Source organism: Gossypium raimondii, chromosome 11 (genome assembly GCF_025698545.1).
Source record: "Gossypium raimondii isolate GPD5lz chromosome 11, ASM2569854v1, whole genome shotgun sequence".
Taxonomy (NCBI): Eukaryota; Viridiplantae; Streptophyta; class Magnoliopsida; order Malvales; family Malvaceae; genus Gossypium; species Gossypium raimondii.
Genome location: NC_068575.1, coordinates 35,173,465 through 35,193,982, shown reverse-complemented (window position 1 = coordinate 35,193,982; position 20,518 = coordinate 35,173,465). Strand labels below are relative to the sequence as shown.

The 20,518-nt window shown below is 34.5% G+C and overlaps 1 long non-coding RNA gene across 1 annotated transcript; it reads right to left on the bottom strand.

The window, feature by feature from the left end:
• Window positions 1–8,571: 8,571 nt before the first annotated feature.
• LOC128034625 (uncharacterized) lies at window positions 8,572–9,163 on the bottom strand. Its single transcript, XR_008190746.1, has 3 exons — window positions 8,990–9,163; window positions 8,814–8,915; window positions 8,572–8,654 (listed from the first exon to the last, which is right to left on the bottom strand). It is a non-coding gene; the product is annotated as an uncharacterized LOC128034625 (long non-coding RNA).
• Window positions 9,164–20,518: the final 11,355 nt, after the last annotated feature.

The following is a 20,518-nucleotide window of genomic DNA, read 5'->3' as shown; positions in this document are numbered from 1 at the left end:
CTTATGAACTAATTAAGTAAAAAAGTCTCGATCTTACTTTCAGATCTCATTTAGTCGAATATCATAATCAGAAACGAATACAGAACATATTAGATACAGTTACAGATTCAGATACAAATGCAAAGTCTTACCCCTATCTGCTACACACCATCTCCAACCATCCTAACACACCATTTAGGGTATCAAGTACCCATCCAGCCCTACACATCACTTAGTGTCAATATGACATATTTCAGAATGATTGTAGACTGGCTGCCAAATCAGAACGCAATAAATTGCCAGAATCAGATATAAACTTGTGGCTCAGCCACTAAAATCAAAAGATTATGAAACTTCCCATATTTCCTCCTTTATACAATCCCAACCCAATGCAGATGTAGATTTAACAGATCATAAGCATGCAATGTTGTTGCACTTACTTAACAAGTATCAAGTCAAAACATGTATGTAAATAGCAGAATATTCAGTAACATTATTAGATAACATATTTTCTTGCCAAAATCAGATTATACAGAACCTACGGTAGGCCTACATTTGATTTGAATGATATTTACGGCCATAGGGAAAAATTTCAAAATTTGACCCACACACTTGTGTGGATTCACACGACCTGGATGGCTGGCCTGTATGGTCCACACGACCTGGCATACGCTCGTGTGGATCAAGTTTGTGGCTCATAGGGCCTGTCACATGGCCGTGTGGCTCAAAATAGAGAGTTACACAGTTTAGGATACGACCTCGCACTTGTCTGTGTGACTCAAGACCCCAAATACGTCTCACACGGCTTAGATACACGCCTGTGTGTCTCAAAATCCAAAACAGTGAGTTACACGACCTAGACACACGTTCGTCTCTCTAGTCTATGTGACTCTAAATCCAAGAAAGTGAGTTATACGGCCTAGACACACACCCGTGTGACCCTAAAGCCAAAACAGTGAGTTACACGGCTTGGACACACGCCCGTGTCCTTGGCCCATGTGACCTTAAAGCCAAAACAATGAGTTACACGACCTAGACACACACATGTGTCCCTGGCCCATATGACCCTAAAGCCAAAACCATACAATCGTGTGGCATCGATAATAATGTTTTTCGGCCTCTATCGTTTCTCAAGTTTTTGAGTTTTCGTTATACACTTAGTATAGTTTCGATGCTGCGGCAACACGAGGGGAAATCAGAACCTAAAAATGACCATTAATAACCAATTTAATGAAATAATCGAACTACGCGCTAAATAAACCACCATTAGCCTTCGTCGAAACTTTGATGTACAACTCCCAAAATAAACAAAATATAATTACCTACGAACCAACAACACACACTCGAATCCTAAGTAGTAGGAGGAACGTTAGGTGTCTCTTGATCTTCCCCTAATGTACCGGAACAACAACCAAAACAAGAGCAATTAAAACACAACAGTGGAATTTGAGGGAAAACCCTAATCTACAATGAATCCAACACAAACAAACGAATTAACTAGCAAGATTTTACTTTAATGACTGAAATCAAACACAGAAGGACACGGCTCAATAATTCACACTAGAATAGAGCAAAAAGAAGGTCACAGGACAACGACCAAGAATAGAAAAAGAAAAAAAAGAAAACTGTAACGAATAAGAAAATAAAAAAAGAACATAAGAGGGAAACAATCCTTTTTTTAAAACATATTTAATTAATAAAAAATAACTAATTACCACACAGTGCAAAAATAATATGCCTTCATCGCCTACGCCAAGACTCGAACTCAAGACCAAATGGTATACATAAGCCTAACCATTGAACCAACAGGCTCATTCTTGACACAAAATCACCCAAAATAAAAATTAAATCAAGAAGTCAAAGATTAGGGTTAACCCAAAATAAATAGTAAAATCCCAAAAAGAACGACTCGAATCCTCGATTTAAAATGCACAAACAGAGCACTTAGTGACAAATATAGAGACTTAATTATAGACAGAACTTATCAAACAAATGTTCAAACTATGGGGTGTTACACTTATGAGTTGAACAATAATGGGCCTTGTATTAGTGAGATAAATCAGAGATCCCACTAAGTTTCGGTAAATCTTCTTATTAGCCATCTCTTCGCCATTTTCTTGTTGCAACTTCTTATTAAGTGCCATTGGAATAGACACCGACTTGCAAGTTGACATTTGAAACTTTTTCAATAGGTCATCTACATACTTTTCTCGTGTAATAAAAATCTTGCCACTTTATTGCTTGTCTTGAAATCCTAGAAAATACTTCATAAGGCCGAGATCAGTCATCTTAAACTCTTCCATCATGGCCCTTTAAAATCTTTAACCATCTTTGTATCAGTTCCTGCATAGATCACATCATGAATGTAAAGGCAAAATATTAGAAAGTTCTTATTTCCTCTAACCTTCACATAGAGGGATGGCTCACTAGGGCTTCGTTGAAGACCAAAGTGCTGAAAATACAAGTCAATCTTGCTGTTCCAAGCTCGAATGGCTTGTTTTAACCTGTAAAGAGCTTTTCAAAGCTGATACACTTTTTCTTCCTTCCCCTTTACAACATATCCTTCAAGCTGGTGTACATATACTTCTTCTTCTAACTCTCCATTCAAGAAGGCTGACTTGATGTCGAGTTGTTACACCTTCATCTCTAACTGAGTTGCCAATACGAGAAAAATTCTTATTGTTTCTATCCAAGCAACTGGTGAGAATGTCTCGTTGAAGTTGATCATCGACTACTATGAATAGCTTTTTGCGACCACTCTGGCATTGTACTTCTTAATGCTTCCATCCTTAGTGTACTATGTCTTGAATATCCATTTTAGTCCGATCGCATTCTTTCCTTCCGACAAATCAACCAACTCTCAGGTCTAATTTTTCTCGATGCTTCAAATATCTTCATTCATGGTTTTTCTCCACACTTTTTGTTCTACAGCTTCCTTATAATTTTTTGGTTCTCCAACAAACAAAATGAAATTGCTTGCTGTCTTATTTCGTATCCTCGAAGTTGGTAAAGGGGCATCAGCTGGTGAAATTATCTCGACTTTACTAGCTACTACTGTAGCTTATGATCCATTATTATCCTAATTCCAAGCAGTCAATTTGTCAAAAATTACATCCCTTGACAGAACCACCTGACTAGTTTTCGGGTTATAAAGATGATACCCTCTAGATCGTTACTGTAGCTGATAAAAATAAAATTTTATCCTTTTTCATCGAACTTGTCTTGATTTTATGGCAGAATATGTGCATAGTCAATGCACCCAAATAATTTAAGTTGACTTACAACTAACTTCTGATCATACTAGGCCTCAAACGGAGTCCAATCCAAAATCACCTTTGTTGGAGAGTGATTCAAAATATACACGCCGTATTCACAACTTCGACCCAAAATTTATTCGAGAGACCTTTCCCCTTAATCATGCTACGAGCCCTTTCTTTAATCGTTTAATTCTTCCTCTTAACAACTTCGTTTTGCTAAGAAGTGTGCCTCATGGTGGGTTGCCATTTAATCCTGTTCTCCTTGTAGCACTCGAGGAAAGGCTTGTATATAAACTCTCCTCGATTGGTTCGAAAAGTCTTGATCGAACATCCACTTTGCTTCTCAACAAAAGCTTTAAAGTGTAGGAAGGTGTTGAAAGCATCAAACTTTTGTCGAGAAAATAGACCTAGATCATCCTCGTAAAATCATCAACAAAGAGAATAAAGTATTGCTTGTTACTGAGTGAAGGACTTCAAGCTTGACCGCATATATCAACATGGACAAGTTCTAAGGACTTCAAGCTCTCCAAGTTGTCTTTAGAAATGGAAACTGATGCATCTTCCCATATACACAACTTTCACAAACTCTTTCTTTTGGATGAATCATAGGAAGTCCAGCCACTATCTCATTTTGCTTCAAAAAATGCAAACTCTTAAAGTTCAAGTATTCATATCTCAAAGGCCAAAGATAGGACTCATCAATGTCTCCATTTTTGAGAGCATAACTCTACAACTACTTTCATATTGATGATATCACAACGATCATTATAAAAAATTAGCTTATAACCATTTGTCATCATTTGCCTAACATTCAACAAGTTTTGCGTAATCTTCAAAGAATAATAAACATCGTGAATATGCTTTTTCTTTCCTCCATCTGTGGAGACACCAACAACTCCTTGCCCTTTGATCTTTAGGTGCTTACTGTCACCGAGTTCCATTTGCGTAGAATATTTCTCACTAACGCAACGAAAGATTCTCGATCTCTGGTTATGTGGTGGTTGCATCCGTTGTCTAGAAACCACGACTCATTGGTGCTACGCTCAACATCCGAAGATGAATAAAATAGCTTCTTGACATCAATTTCTCTTGTAAAATTTGTCTTAGATTCTACAGCATCACCATTCTCATTAAACTAACAGTCTCACTTAGAATGATTGAGAACTTTACACCGAGTTCATGATTCATGATTGAGCGTTTTACAGATACGACACTGTGAGTTTGACCTCTACTCACCCGAAGATGACTTCCTTCCATGTCCCCGACCACGACCTTGACTCGAGCCGCCTCGTCCTCTGCTTAATGTTCCTCTGTTCGATTATGGACTTCCTTTTTATTCCTACTTCGCATCAGATTTCTTCTCCCTAAGGTTGACATTTACTTGAAATGCTTGCTTCAGTAGCTGATTCGTATAGCCATTAACTTTGTCTTCGTAGGCCTCTAGAGAGCTAAACAACTTGTATCGAGTTAGTTGTTATTTATCTTTTGTCTCCTTGATTACAATAACAATATGGTCCAACATTTATGGCAGAGACCTGAGAATTCTTTCTATTATTTTCTTCTTAGGGATTGTATCACCACAACCCTTGATTTGGTTGGCAATCTCAACCACCTTCGAAGAAAAGTCTTTAACAAATTCATTTTCATTCATCGATAAATTGTCAAAACTTCTCTAGTAGTTCTGCAACTTAACGAAGATTACTTCATCAACCCCTTTGAACTCCTTCTTCAGAACATCCCATGCTTCTTGGGTGCTCTTGATGCCAAAAATCCTAGGGTAGATGGATTTACTCACCCTCTGTTGAATAATTCAAAAAGCTGTCTCATTCTTCTTTATATTCTCCTTCAATTGCTTCTTTCTTTCTTCTTTCACGGCTGATTCGGACTCGACTTCATATCTTTGCTCCACCATCTCCCATAGATCTTGAGAAACAAAGATGGTCTCTATTTGGAAGCTGTTAAAGGGTTTGATGAGACTGTTGGAAAATCAAGTTTGGAAAACGCAGCGAAAAATAAATTTAGGGAAAAACTAGAGTTTTAAATTTTTTCCAAAACAAGAACTTGGTTGTGATATTTAAAGTAATAAATGCTTAATCAAAAGTGTACCTTTTCGATTCGTTTAGGATGAATGCTTCGATCGAGTAGTCTTCTCTACTATCCTCAAGCTCACGTATACTGAGTGTGGGCTCGCTTCGAATTAGAAAATTTTTCACAAAAATTACCAGTGAGGTAATTTCATAATTTTTCAAAACTTTTGGGGTAAGTTGTAAATAAGAAAAATACATTTTAAAATTTTGTGAAATAATTTCTTCAGAGAATTTTCTTTCTACAACTTTCTCTTGAGTTAAAGTGTTTGTATATAATGACCCAAGGCTCTCTTTATATAGGGGAGAGCTTAAAGAGTTAAACTATGATTAAACTTAATCACTTTAATATTAAATTTAATTTAATATTTATCTTGTAGATAAATATTAAACTAAATTTAATATTAAGATAATTAATTTAATATTAAATTAATATAGTTGTATTAATATAAGTATTAAATTAAATTAAATATTAAATTTATTAAAATAATATTATTTTTAGAATAGTTAATCTGAAATCAAATTCTCTAGTAGAGTCCCAGTAGGAGTGTAATTCTTTCACAGCTCAACCACCTGAAGATCCACCGCCGCCAACCCTTTTTCAACCACCAAAATGCGGCCGTCGTAGCCGCCAACACCCCAAGTTGGTTTGATTTTTTCTTGTTCGGTTCAGGCTAATGATGGTCCGACCAGTCCGATCCAGCCATTGGTTGGACCTTTGGACCGATCTTACATACCAGACCCGGTTCAAAAGTGTTTGGGTCTTGGTCTCGATTTTGGGCTCTCGAACCCAATTTATAATCTCGGATCCAATTTACGATCTCAGATTAAATTTTCAAATTCAATTACCCATTGGGCCAATTGTCTAACTTAAAAATTAATTTCTACAAATATCATATTAATTTTAATTAATTTGATTAATTTAATTTTACTTGATCAAAATTGATTTTCCCTAAAATCACTTAAATTTTTCAAATTAATTTTTTAAGAAAATTCTTTAATCAAATTCTCTAATTGAACAATTCTTACAACCACCCAGTATAGTTCCACATCGAATAAATTGACTCAATTAAATTATTTTCAAAGTCATAGAATTTTCTTCTAATTCAAGTATAGTCCGGTCGAACTTTTTTTTAGTTAGCCAAGGGACAAATCGGACATAAAAAATTAGGCTCTAGTAATTACAATTATACCCAAAAGCATCGTTTAAATTATTCGCAATTACTTAATAATGGAGTCAGTCGACAAGAAGTACCATAATTGAAAACTTCTTATTTATACTGTTTACGAAAGCAATTCATCCATCTGTGTTGTCCAATGACCTCGTCATGTGTGTGTTGCCCTCATATGATATCCTTGATTCCTTTGAGTTAATCTATTCACTCAATATAATCCTATTTTATCTCATTGTCACAATTGTGTCTTCTTAATGATTAATATTATCACTGTCAACAAATTATTGTGGTAAATTGCTCGTTCAAAAACAAGCAACTCATGGTCAAGTTCCATATTTACCAGTCCACGCAATGCCAATGAGATGACATTGTTAACTCTTTAATTGAGCTATGAATTCCACTACTACTAGTAAAGCCATTCCATTCACAAGTAATGTACCTAACATATCGGCTATTGGCTCGATCATCTTTATAGCATAAGTTTAAATCTTACCATAAATTATTTTTATTAATTATATATATAAATATAAAAAAAGTTTTATCGTTGATGTGAGTAAAAAATAATGTAAAACATACTTATTAAAATTTCATATAAAAAATTAAAAGATTATGAATCATAATATTATAAGTTTAAATCTTATCATAAATTATTTTTATTAATTTTATATATAAATATAAAAAAAAATAATCACTACACCAAAACAGGGTTTTAGCGGCGCTTTTTTAGGTCTATAGCGGCGTTTTTTAGCGCCGCAAATACTTTTAGCGGCGCTTTACGAAGCGCCGCAAAGAACGCCGCTAACGACAGCGTCGGTAACTTTAGCAGTGCTTTTTATAATAAACGCCGCTAAAGATCAAGACCTTTTGCGGCGTTTTCTTTGCGACGTCGCTATAGACCATGGTCTTTAGCGGCGCTTAGCCTAAAAACGCCACTATAGACCATGGTCTTTAGCAGCGCTTAGCCGAAAAACGCCACTATAGATCATGGTCTTTAGCGGCGCTTAGCCACAAAACACCACTATAGACCATGGTCTTTAGCGGCGCTTAGCCAAAAAACGCCTCTATAGACCATGGTCTTTAGCGGCACTTAGACAAAAAATGCCACTATAGACCATGGTCTTTAGCGGCGCTTAGCGGAAAAACGCCACTATAGATCATGGTCTTTAGCGGCGCTTAGCCAAAAAACGCCACTATAGACCATGGTCTTTAGCGGCGCTTAGACAAAAACGCCACTATAGACCATGGTCTTTAGCGGCGCTTAGCGGAAAAACGCCACTATAGACCATGGTCTTTAGTGGCGCTTAGCCAAAAAAACGCCACTATAGACGATGGTCTTTAGCGGCGCTTATCCAAAAAACGCCGCTAATTTTGGCAGATTTGAAAAGTTTTTTTTTCAGCCCCCCTCCTGTAAAAACAAATCAGAAGAAACCAAATCTAACCAACCAAACCTAACCAAATCTATATAATATTTAAAATAAATGTGAATAAATAAAATAAAATTCGTATTATTCTGACAGAAATTGTAAAAGTTAAAATGATAATACCAAAGTCAAAATTGAAGTATATTTAAACGATAGTCTAAGACGACGGCGGTTATGATCTTGAAACATCTTCATCATATTCAAAAGTCATTGGAGTTCATCGAACTTTTATGCTATTCGCTTCCTCATTGCAGCCTCTACTTCCTCATTGCATTACCGCTTCTCTCACCGCCAGTATTTTCTTTAAGTCACTGCTGCTTGCTCATACTTTTGTTGAACCTCAGCTTCTCTCACTGCTGCCTCTGCTTCTCTCGCTGCCACATCTGCTTTAAGTTGTAGCTGGAGTTCTTCATATATTTTTTGAACCTCAGCTTCTCTCGATGTTGCCTCCGCTTCAAGTTGTGTAATTTGCTCACTCGTTGCCGCTTGCATCTGAGCTATCTGGTCTCTTAACCTCTGAACTTCAGCTTGAGCCTGACTCCCCGAATGCATGTATTGTTGCGAGCTGGATACAAAATATTGGGATGGGTTAACAAAAGATCCTTGAAATCGAACTCGACCATACCTTTCAGACCCAAAACTTCAAAGTGATAATCGGTTATCAATGTCGTCAATATGAACAGAACTATCACTGGAAGCAATCACTTCGTACTCCGCCTTTTTATCCTTCAGTTTTTCCTAAAAAATAAATCACATAGTTAAGAACGCAACATATATTAACAAAACAAATGCAACATAACTTAACAATATTTGGATTACAAGAAATGTAATAAAAACCATTAGAAAATAAACAGTATAAATAATTAAAACAAGTCAAATTGTATTAAGCAAACGTACCATAATTTCTGCAGCTTCAGGAGTCATAGGGTTTCCATCTTTCTTCCTATGTGTAATGTCAAAAAGTTGAAGGCGTCCAACTTTTTGACCCGACAACACTTCCTACAATACAATAGTAAAAATATTATTTGATAGAAAGTAATAAATATCTGCCAGTATTAAAAAATTCAAAATACCTCGGCCTGAGCTACACACGCAAAACTTCTCGACCCAGCTGTGTGCGTGAATTTTTGTTTCTGCCTACTACTTGTTCCAACTCGTTCACGATCCTACGTTATGAAATTATTAGTACGTTAATTAGTAAATACTATAAACCAAAATAATTACAAGATTTTTGTAGTAACACATACCTCTCCTTTCTTCGAAGTCCAAAATCTAACGACTTCTTCCCACTGGTACCTCAGCATTCCCAGCGGGACATTTTGTAATCTCTTGTCGAGTGTTGTTTTTGTCTTAAAATAGTCTTTCTTTAAAGTGCTCTTATGGTCTCTCCATCTTTTTCCCAATGCCTTCTTTACATAAGCATCGGAGACCTCTAGAGCAAATCTCCCCTACAAAAAACACAACTTCAGAAAGTAAATGTAAACGAAACTTAAACTCAAGTATTATAAATGATATACACATTTTGTTACCTTAATGTTATCGAGAGCTTGGTTCTTGTTACTCTCGGGCACTTTATGCCATGACTCGAAGTTAATTGGCAACATATTTGCATTCCGTGCTAGAATGCCTATGTATCCTGCTAAAAGGTGAGCTTCTGATCCAACAGGCTGACCAAAGCTATTCTCGGATACTTGGACACGCTCATTGGATCTAGATCGTATAAATCCTCGATGGCGTCGTCCGCGAACTCTCCGCGTCCCACCGGTTTAATTGGAAAATAAAAGTATTGTAATATAAGAAATTAATAAAATAAAATAAATAATAAGTGAACACACATGTAAATTAAATGTTAAATTACTTTGAGCTTCTATAGGTTCCTCAAGTGTAACCGGAACATTCGAAGATCCAATACCAGTCTGTTGTTTAGTGCTGTTTGTATCCACCGAGTCTGGAGTACCTTGAACAATGCGCTGCGCTCGCACGGGTCTTCTAGGCATTTTATCTGGAATACAAATAAATTAGTTAAAAACTTAATATACAATTACAATAATAATAATATGTTCGTCCATATAATTAAATAATCGTAAAAGCTTACTATATTATAATCCATAAATATCTTTGTCCATATCCTGGCGGACCCATTGACTGTGTGTAGTAGTACTTGGGATGTTTTCGTGTTACGGAGTACAACGTACCAACCCTCATCAATTGGATCTTTTGAGTAAAAAACTTGTTTGACTTGAGAAGATAATACGTACGACTCATCAATCAATTGCTGTCCTGTATGAATCAATCGAGTGAAGTTCACCATTGTGAAACCAAATTGATCTTGCTTAATTCCACGACCAGTATTAACATCGGCCCAATCACCTCGAAATAAGACAACTTTCCATTTTCCGTAGTAATTCAACTCAATTATATCAGTAAGAAGTCCGAAATATTCTACATTTCCCTCGACAGGATTGTTGTCCCTAGCACTAGCATAACTAGTAATTGAGGAATTAATAACTATTCCACAATTTTGCGTTCTCCTCAATCTCTCGCGATGTTTTGTATGAAATCTGAATCCGTTTATGAGGAACGTACTATATCTTTTAACCACCCGATTTGGACATTGGGAAAGCCATTTAACTTCGTCGGTCACGTTCTTCCCACTCCAAACCTATTGTACGAAAAGTAAACTAAGTTGATAAAATTTTTATGAGAAAATATTATAATTATATGTCGATGAATACTAGTACAATTGCATACCGTTTGGGTTAACCATTCGTGGAAAGATTCTGTGAACAACTTATTGATATCTCGAAGTTGTGTTCTTCGGGAGCGCGAACGAGATCTCAGTATTTGTTTGTACTCACTATGTAAAAAATATGTTCCGCTTGTTAGAAGATAAACAATTTAAAGGTGATGAATATTTGGCAAATTTATAGAACTTACTTGCGTAAAGGTTCCATTGATTCGTGGTGAAACAGAACATACCGATGTGCTTGTACCCACGAAAAATCATCTAATTCTGCAATTTCCACTTTGCCGATTGGTTCTCCAAAACTTTGGAACAAATAAGTATCGACCAAGTTATGATCCGTGAGTCCAGCATTTCTATTTGGTCTGGTCAACCTTGTTTCGGCATCATCCAAATATCGCGAACAGAAGGTCATACATTCCTCTGCTAAGTAGGCTTCAGCAATCGATCCTTCTGGATAACGCTTGTTGCGGCAGTAAGAGTTTAATTTGGATAGGAACCTAAACACGATATGCAACATTATGAAAAGTTGTACTTAAAGGCATATAGGGTTTAGGGAAGGAGAGTTTTTAAAATAAATTAACACCTTTCTATGGGATACATCCATCGGTAGAAAACAGGTCCGCCAAGAATTGCTTCTCCCGGGAGATGGGTTATCAAGTGAACCATAATAGTGAAGAAGGAAGGTGGGAAGATTTTCTCCATGTTGCCTAAAGTCAATGCGGCTCTATCTTGTACCTTCTGAAGTTCTTGAACATCCAAAACTTTGCCACAAATGGCTTTCATTATATTGGATAGTTCAATTATACAAGACGTCACCTTCTTCGACATACAACATCGTAGAGCAACTGGCAGTAAATCTTGCTTCAAGATGTGATAGTCATGTGATTTTAGCGAATACAGTCTTCGATCTTTAACACTAACACATCGAGATATATTTGATGCATACGCATCTGGAACCTTTATATCCTTCAACACCGTACAGAACAATTCTTTCTCTGTCCTCGACATTGAAAAAATTGAAGGCGGCAACCGATATTTCCCATTAGGAAGTGGATTTGGATGAAGATCAGGTCGAATTCCCATTTGAACTAAATCAAGTCGACTCTGAAGATTGTCTTTTGATTTTCCATCTACATTCAAAATTGTACCCACAATGTTCTCGCAGACATTTTTCTCAATGTGCATAACATCAAGATTATGTCGTAAAAGCTGATGCTCCCAATAAGGCAACTCAAAAAATATACTTCTTTTTTTCCACAAGTCCGCCTCATTGGGATCATCCTCTTCATCGGAGTCATCATCAGCTTCATCATTTGATCTTCTATTTATTTGCGTGTTTGCCAGGTGGTTCATCTTTCCATAACTGAAATTTATATCTTTCAACATGAACAAGATATCGATCCACTTGTCTGCGAAGGAGCTTCTCGAACTCTTGATGCAGTCAAATCTTGAACTCAAATCTAAATCTATGATTTTCCGGTAACCACCGTCGATGCCCCATGTAAGAGAACTTTTTCCCATTGTATAACCATTGCGAACATGTTTGGGCAGCACAACAAGGACACGCATAACAACCCTTTGTACTCCAACCGGATAAATTGGCATAAGCGGGGAAGTCATTAATGGTCCACATCAAAGCTGCACGTAATTTAAAGTTCTCCTTTCTCAGCACATCGTATGTCTCGAAACCAGCCCATAATTGTTTTAACTCTTCAATAAGTGGCTGTAAATAAACGTCGATATCATTTCCGGGCCCTTTCTCTCCAGGGATAATCATAGATAAGATCAGGGAAGATTGCTTCATGCAAATCCACGGAGGCAGATTGTAAGGAATAAGCACTACTGGCCAAGTACTGTACGCAGTGCTCATGATCTTGTAAGGATTAAATCCATCAGATGCTAGGCCAAGCCTCACACTCCTAGGATCGCTTGCAAAGGTTGGAAATTTATTGTCGAATGATTTCCAAGCTAAATAATCTGCCGGATGCCTTAATAATCCATCATCGGTTCGTCCATCATGGTGCCACGTCATTGACTCCGCTATCTTCGACGACATGAAAAGACTTTAAAGCCTTGGTATTAGCGGAAAATACCGCAAAATCTTGACCGGCTTCGTTCTTGGTTGTGCATCATTTTCGTCGTCGTTCCCATCTTCTGTGTTTCTATTTATCCAACGGGATTCGCCGCATATATGACAGCACTGTTGGTTTCTTCGATCGCCCCAATACAACATGCAGTCATTCCGGCAACTACGGACTGATGGTAAGATCTACCAGGATAAGAAACATCCATTGTTGACGAGGAAGTACTAGGCGGGCATTCTCCATGGAAAAACCATTTTTTATAACCCCGAACAAACCCATCAACAATTAAATGCTCGTATACAACTTCACGATAATGCCAGTTTATGTTGACACACTTGTTACAGGGGCAAAGAATCATGTTCTCTTGGCTTGAATATTGAAATGCAAAATTCAGAAAAGTCTGTACTCCATTTCGATATTCGTTGCTTACCCTTGATAAATTCATCCAAGACCGATCCATTTACAATTCTTGGAAGTCGATTTTCAGCAGATATTACAAGGGTAAGTTTTTCACTTATAAGTATTATTTCACTATGTAAGTTAAGATATGATATATATTTATGTATTATGTCGTATTATGTAAGTTATATAACCCGTTAACAGATACCTTAAAATGATATATGTTAATATTAGGCATGCTCTACACAACAAGACTAAACAACACTCAACAAAAAAATACAAGATATTTATTTTCCTTCGTAGTTATTATGGAGAACATGGATTTTTTCTTAACAATATTTAAGAAAATCATTATTTTAGATTTGTATCTAATTAGACCTCAATTTAAATAAAAAAAACAAAAAATTTGATATAAACTAAATATTAGAAATTAATTTGATACGATATGCAAAGATAGAGACATATAAGTTAATACTTTTAACCTTTATAAACATATTACCTAATTAAATAGATAAAATAATAACATATTTTAAGCTTAAATTTAATGTTTGAAATTGTTGATGAATTAAATTAAAAATATAATTGCAATTTACTCGAAATAATCTTTAAATTTATTTGGTGTTTAAAATTAAACTTTAATGTTTAAAATTTATTATTTAAAATATAATTGGTGTCATAACAATTCATATTAATGTATCAATAATAATGTCCATTGCATTTATCTTTATTCACGGAATCTTTTTCGAAATTTTAATTTTCAAACCCTACCTTACATTATAGCAAAATGCTAGAAATAATGTCCATTGCATTTATCTTTCTTCACGGAATCTTTTTCTAGCATCGGTAGAGGTTAGCGACTAAATAAGATTCTTCTTATTATTTTGATTAAAAGTAATAAACTAATTAGAACATACTGAATATGACAAAATGCATAATAAATTTTTGCTAAATATTTTTATGGTTAATTTGGTTGGGATTTTATTGATTATAAAATGTTACCAAAATATTTAATATACGTGACTAAAATTGTTTTTATTAAAATAATGTAATTTTTAAAATTGTTAATACAATAAAATTTTAAAAATTGTTAATACAAATAAAATTATCTATTAAATTTATGTTCATTGCAATGCTTCATTGCCTTGTTACATGATTATCATATCGATATTTTTTAAAAAAATTAAATGTTACTTAAACAAATTTAACAAAAATTTTAGTGGTGTTAACAATTGGAGTTAAATTTTTAAATTTTAAAAATAGAGAAATTAAATTCTTAAAAATAAAAGGCTTATATGTAAAGAAAACCATTAAGAAAATGCAAAAAATTGATTAACCCTTATATTAAATTTGCACTCAATTAAACTTTCCAATTAACGGTTTCTGTCACTAACTACATTGATAGTTAAAATAAATCAATGTACGAATTAGATGATATGTGGTGGTTTCTGTTTAATCTAATATTTACCAGGATAAAAGTACTGGAATGAAACATGTGGCAAAGCAACATACAAGAGCAAGTAAATGTTAGCTAGCAGCTCTATTATTTAATTCAGAAGCGTCCCCTTCTAAGTTGAGCCCATGCCATGATGCAGCAGTTAATCACACAACACAACCAAAATAATTAAGTTTCTTAGCAATATGATGGTAAAAATATATTAGCACAGAACACACGTCAATGCTTTTCAACTTAATCTTGTATTAGCACAGAAGGAATCAGAAAGAAATTGTACCTAAATCCCTCACCTGCTAAACGATGCAGAAAACAGAAAAGGAAGCAACGAAATGGAATTGAATGAAACCCTAAACACAAACCCTATAAAATCAGAATAATACCAATGAAACCATTCAGAAAATAAATAAACATTCGAAGCATTACATTACCTTCAAAACGATGAACAAAAATTGAAGAGGAAGACCGAAAACCCTATAATTAAACAGAGTATATTTTTTTAATGTCAGTTTCTCAGCACAATAACAGGGAAGGAAAAATAAAATTAACAAATTGGGGAAAACCCAATGTATACGGAGGCAGAATGGGGAAAGCGAACCTTGAACAATTATTCCCCCGACCACCAATTCCGACGATCCTCCTCGACGTTCTCCGTCAACTGTCTGTGTCTATGGAATGTACGAACCCGATTTTTATCAGTTTTGCAAGAAATTGAAACAGCAAAACAAGTAAATTTGAAAGAGATACAGAATTGATTTTCAGAAATGGGAGAAAGCAAAAACCGTTTATGAGTTAGGGATTTCAGAACTTAGGAATTTTAGAATAGGGAAAATGAAATTGGCGCTGGGAGAGGGGGTATACCCCGAAATCTGATCTCTCACTAAACGACGCCGTTTCAATTAAATATATTTGCGGCGTTTTTCATAAAAACGCCACTAATAATTCAGTTGTTATAATATATTCTTTTTCTTTTTAACAATAATTATTATTTTAATAAGTTTCTTACTTAATACTTTTTAATTGACAAAATTTATAAAAAATTTTAATTTAATACAAGATGATTAATTTAAACATTAACAACATTAAAATTTATAAATATTAATCCCAATACAATATTCTACAAAACTTTCATTTGCGGCGTTTTTACAAAAAACGCCCCTAATACGAATAAATAGTATAAAACGAAGTCGTTTGATTACACATTTTATGGTGTTTTGCAATAAACACCACAAATCTTGTTCTATAGCGCGTTTTACGTATAAGCGCCGCTATGTTTTCAATTTATTTTATTTGTCTTTATTTATAAGTTTAATGATTTTAATAGATTTTTTTTATAATTGTTATGACATTATTTTAAATTGATACAGTAATATGCATTTATAAAATTATTTCAATTTTATGCGAGACTATATATATATAATATATAACATATATATATGCATAGATATATATCGTGGCATATATTATATATATAACCATCACTTATAATCCTATATACTAGTGACATATATAATAAAAGTAAAAGCGAAAAGAATTTTAATTTTTTTTTTGGTTTTGTACCCTAAAACCCGAAGCTATTAATCCCTATAACCCGTAAACATTAAAATTAAAGGCTAAAACCTAGCTAACTCGTAAAATTCTTGCAAATCCGAAGGCAAAAACGAAGCATTGTAACATTCAAATCAATACGTGTGAACCATAAACCATAAACATCAAGCCGTAAAACAGTAAATTTTATCATTAATACATCTTATAAGCCGTAAACCTCGCATTAAAACTAACATGTAAACTCAAACCCTAAACCCCATTCCTCAAGCCGTAAACCTAAACCCAAAACCCTAAACATAAAATTATAATCCTAAATTAATAAACATTATGTATCAAACCCTAAAACCCCAAACCGTATGCAACAAAACTTAAATATTAATCCCAAAACCCTAAAATACATGACTTTCATTTGCGGCGTTTTTACAAAAACGCTGCTAATACCAATAAACAGTGTAAAAACGAAGTCGTTTCGGTTACAAATCTTGTTCTATAGTGGCGTTTTCTGTATAAACGCCGCTAATTTTTTAATTTATTTTATTTGTCTTTATTTATAAGTCTAATGATTTTTAGTAGATTTTTTATTTTGATAATTGTTATGACATTATTTTAAATTGATACATCAATATGAATTTATAAAATTATTTCAATTTTATGCGAGATATGTATAATATATAACATATATATATGCATATCGTGGCATATTATATATATATAACCTCGCTCTTATAATCCTATATACTAGTGACATAATAAGAAGTAAAAAGTTCATCTAATTTTAATTTTTTTTTTGTGCTTTTGTACCCTAAAACCCGAAGCTATTAATCCCTATAACCCGTAAACATTAAAATTAAAGGGCTAAACCCTAGCTACCTCATATTCTTCATGCAAATTCGAACACAAAAACCAAGCATTGTAACATTCAAATCAATAAGGGTAAACCATAAACCATAAACATCAAGCCGTAAAACAATAAATTTGATCACTAATATATCTTATAAACAGTAAACCTCGCATTAAAACTAACATGTAAACTCAAACCCTAAACCCTATTCCTCAAGCCATAAACCTAAACCCAAAACCCTAAACATAAAATTGTAATCCTAAATTAATAAACATTATGTATCGAACCCTAAAACCCCAAACCGTATACAACAAAACTTAAATATTAATCCCAAAACCCTAAAATACATAACTTTCATTTGCGGCGTTTTTACAAAAAACGCCGCTAATACTAGTAAAACAGTATAAAAACGAAGTCGTTTCGGTTACATATTTTGCAGCGTTTTTGCAATAAACGCCACAAATCTTGTTCTACAGCGGCGTTTTCTGTATAAGCGCCGCTAATTTTTTAATTTATTTTATTTATGTCTTTATTTATAAGTTTAATGATTTTTAGTAGTTTTTTTTTTATAATTGTTATGACATTATTTTAAATTGATACATTAATATGAATTTATAAAATTATTTCAATTTTATGCAGTATGTATAATTTAAATATAACCAACATTATAATTTATAACTTACTGAAATTATTCAAATTAATATATTGTATAACAACTTTAATTTAGATCCCAATATATGCTCTATTTTTAAGCTAACAAACAAATGTACGTACGTGACTAACACAATATTAATATATATATATGTTTCATAATATATAACTTATAATATAATAATATAATTCAAACATTAATTGAGAATATATAAAAGAATGAACTAATATTTCTAATTAGCGGCGTTTCTACACCAACGCCGCTATAGACCCAAGAGTTACCGGCGCTTCTCCAGGAACGCCGCTATGGACCGGAACATTAGCGGCGATTCTCCATAAACGCCGTTTTAGAGCAAAGCATCAGCGGCGGTTTATGAAAAACGCCGCTAAAGATAAGACCATTAGCGGCGCAGACGCAAAAACGCGGCTAAAATACCGGTACTTTACCGACGCTTAACGCCAAACGCCGCTGAAGAACGGATTATTAGCGGCGTTTGGGCAAAAACCGCCACTAGTGTTCCCAAATATATGAAAACGGCGTCGTTCTGTGTTACTCTATTTGCGACGCTTTTTGTAAAACGCCACTGAAGAATGGAGTATTAGCGGCGCTTGGGCAAAACCGCCACTAATGTTCCCAAATATATGAAAATGACGTCGTTCTGTGTTACTCCATTGCGGTGCTTTTTATAAAACGCCGCTGAAGAACGGAGTTTTAGCGGCCCTTGGGAAAAACCGCCACTAATGTTCCCAAATATATGAAAACGGCGTCGTTCTGTGTGACTCTATTGCGGCACTTTTTGTAAAATGCTGCTAATGCTTGGTTTTAGCGGCGCTTTTTATGTAGCGCCGCTAATGCTCGATATTTTGCGGCGTTTTTCGTAAAATGCCGCTAATGCTCGATTATTAGTGGCGTTTTTTGTCCAAACGCCGCTAAAAGCGCCGCTATATCCCTATTTTGGTGTAGTGAATCCTTATTAAATAATAATATATATTTATTCAAAAAGTAATAGTATATACAAGCACACATTACATAAACTACACCGAAACACATTTGAAATACTTGTCCCTTAAGCCATCGGTATTGTAGGCATTAAATGCGAGTTGATTGATTTGCGGAGCAAATAACATTTCTCATCCCCCAAGTTTCCTCAGTCCTAATCCCTATCGCCTACTTCCTCTATCGCTTTACCTGCTTCCACTAAGGTAAGAAACCTTTCCCTCTCATGGACGTTGACCCTCCCCTAAGTTTCCTCAGTCCTAATAAAATCTTCCTTTTGAATGAATCCTATCACCGGCAGACATTGCTGAAAAGTATCGCTAAAAACCATTGTTGAAAACCATCATTCTTGCTTCATCTCTCGCTTTATCTGAGTAATAGTGTTGATTTTTAAAACTACTAAGTAAGATTTGCTTTGATTTTTCTGCTGCCAACATTGCTATCTCTGATTTTTCCATTGTTTGTATTCTATTAGCTTGAACTCCCTGTTGTGTCTTTATTGCCATATATGCTATTGCCATAAGAATTTTCCTATTTTAAGTACAGTGCTGCTTTTTCCATTTCTTGTATTCTACTAGCTTAAACTCTGTATTTTGTCTTTATTGTTATATATGATATTGCCATAAGAATTCCCTAGTATGAACTTATATTTATCTTGACAACTCAGGTAAGAAATCTCCCTTTCCCTTTCATTTTGCAATGGTTAGTCTGCTTTTTATTTAGTTAGGGCCTTATTTATCTTTATGTCCATAATTTATAGTTTTTATTTCTTTCTTGTATTTGTTTATCATTATGTCCATGTCTTGATAGTTTTTACTTCTTTCATGTATTTGTTTGTTCTCTCTAGGTATTTTCTAACCTTTCATTTCTTCTCCTATAGTTTAAGTATGTTCTTATTCATTCTATTTTCTATTTCTTTGTTTGTAATTTTAGATGGACCATGGAATTGGGTTTTTGTTAGTTTTCATCATTTTTTTGTTCCTTTCGTCATTTGCCTTTGTAATTTATTTGGTTGTGTCGCCATAGAAAAATGGTGAATTTGTCAAACCAGTGCAGCCAGTCAACTCTGAACAGCTTGTTCTTGAGTCTTAAACACAGTCGACAGTCATACCCCCTCTGCAACCAAAGACTACACCTAGAGTGTATATAGATGATGATGTGGCACAACTTGTATTTATTTTTACAGAGGATATCGTGAAGGCTAGTGTGAAAAGATCAAAGACAGGGTGGATGAGCAGGAGCCAAAATTGGGGTCAGAATTGGTAGTCAAATGTTGTGCTAGTTGGTCATTCACTTTCATTCAAGGTCACAAGCAGTGGCAGATGCACTTCCACCTCTTGGAACATCATCCTCGCCTATTGGCAGTTTGGTTAAACATTCACCAGAAACAATTTTAGAGTTCGATTTCCCCATAAGTTAACACATAAGCTAGAAAAAGAAAAAAGTTAGCACAATCCATTTCAAGTTTTACCTTTGATAGCACCAACTTTTGTTTTGTTAAGGTGATGTCTCTTTTTCACAAATTGGGTACTTGAGGTGTTTTATTTGTTTGATTTTAATTTTAATTTTTGGTTTTGACTTTGGGGTTAACTAGTTTGCTTTGGGGGATATAATGTATGTGCAGTTGTGGGGGAATGACCGAGGCGGTTGGCACAAAATTGTAGCCTGCAGCCTAAATATTAAACTTTAATGTTATTAGCTATAATTTGAAATTTTTATTTCTTTTAACTTTAATATTTCAACTCAAATATATATTTTTATGTTTGGTTTATTAATTTCACTTCCACCCTACAGATTTGAACTCTCTGTTATGTCTTAATTGCCATAATAAGTCCCTGAATATGCTCCTGGTATGAACTTATGTTTGTCTTGATGAATTGCTAGGG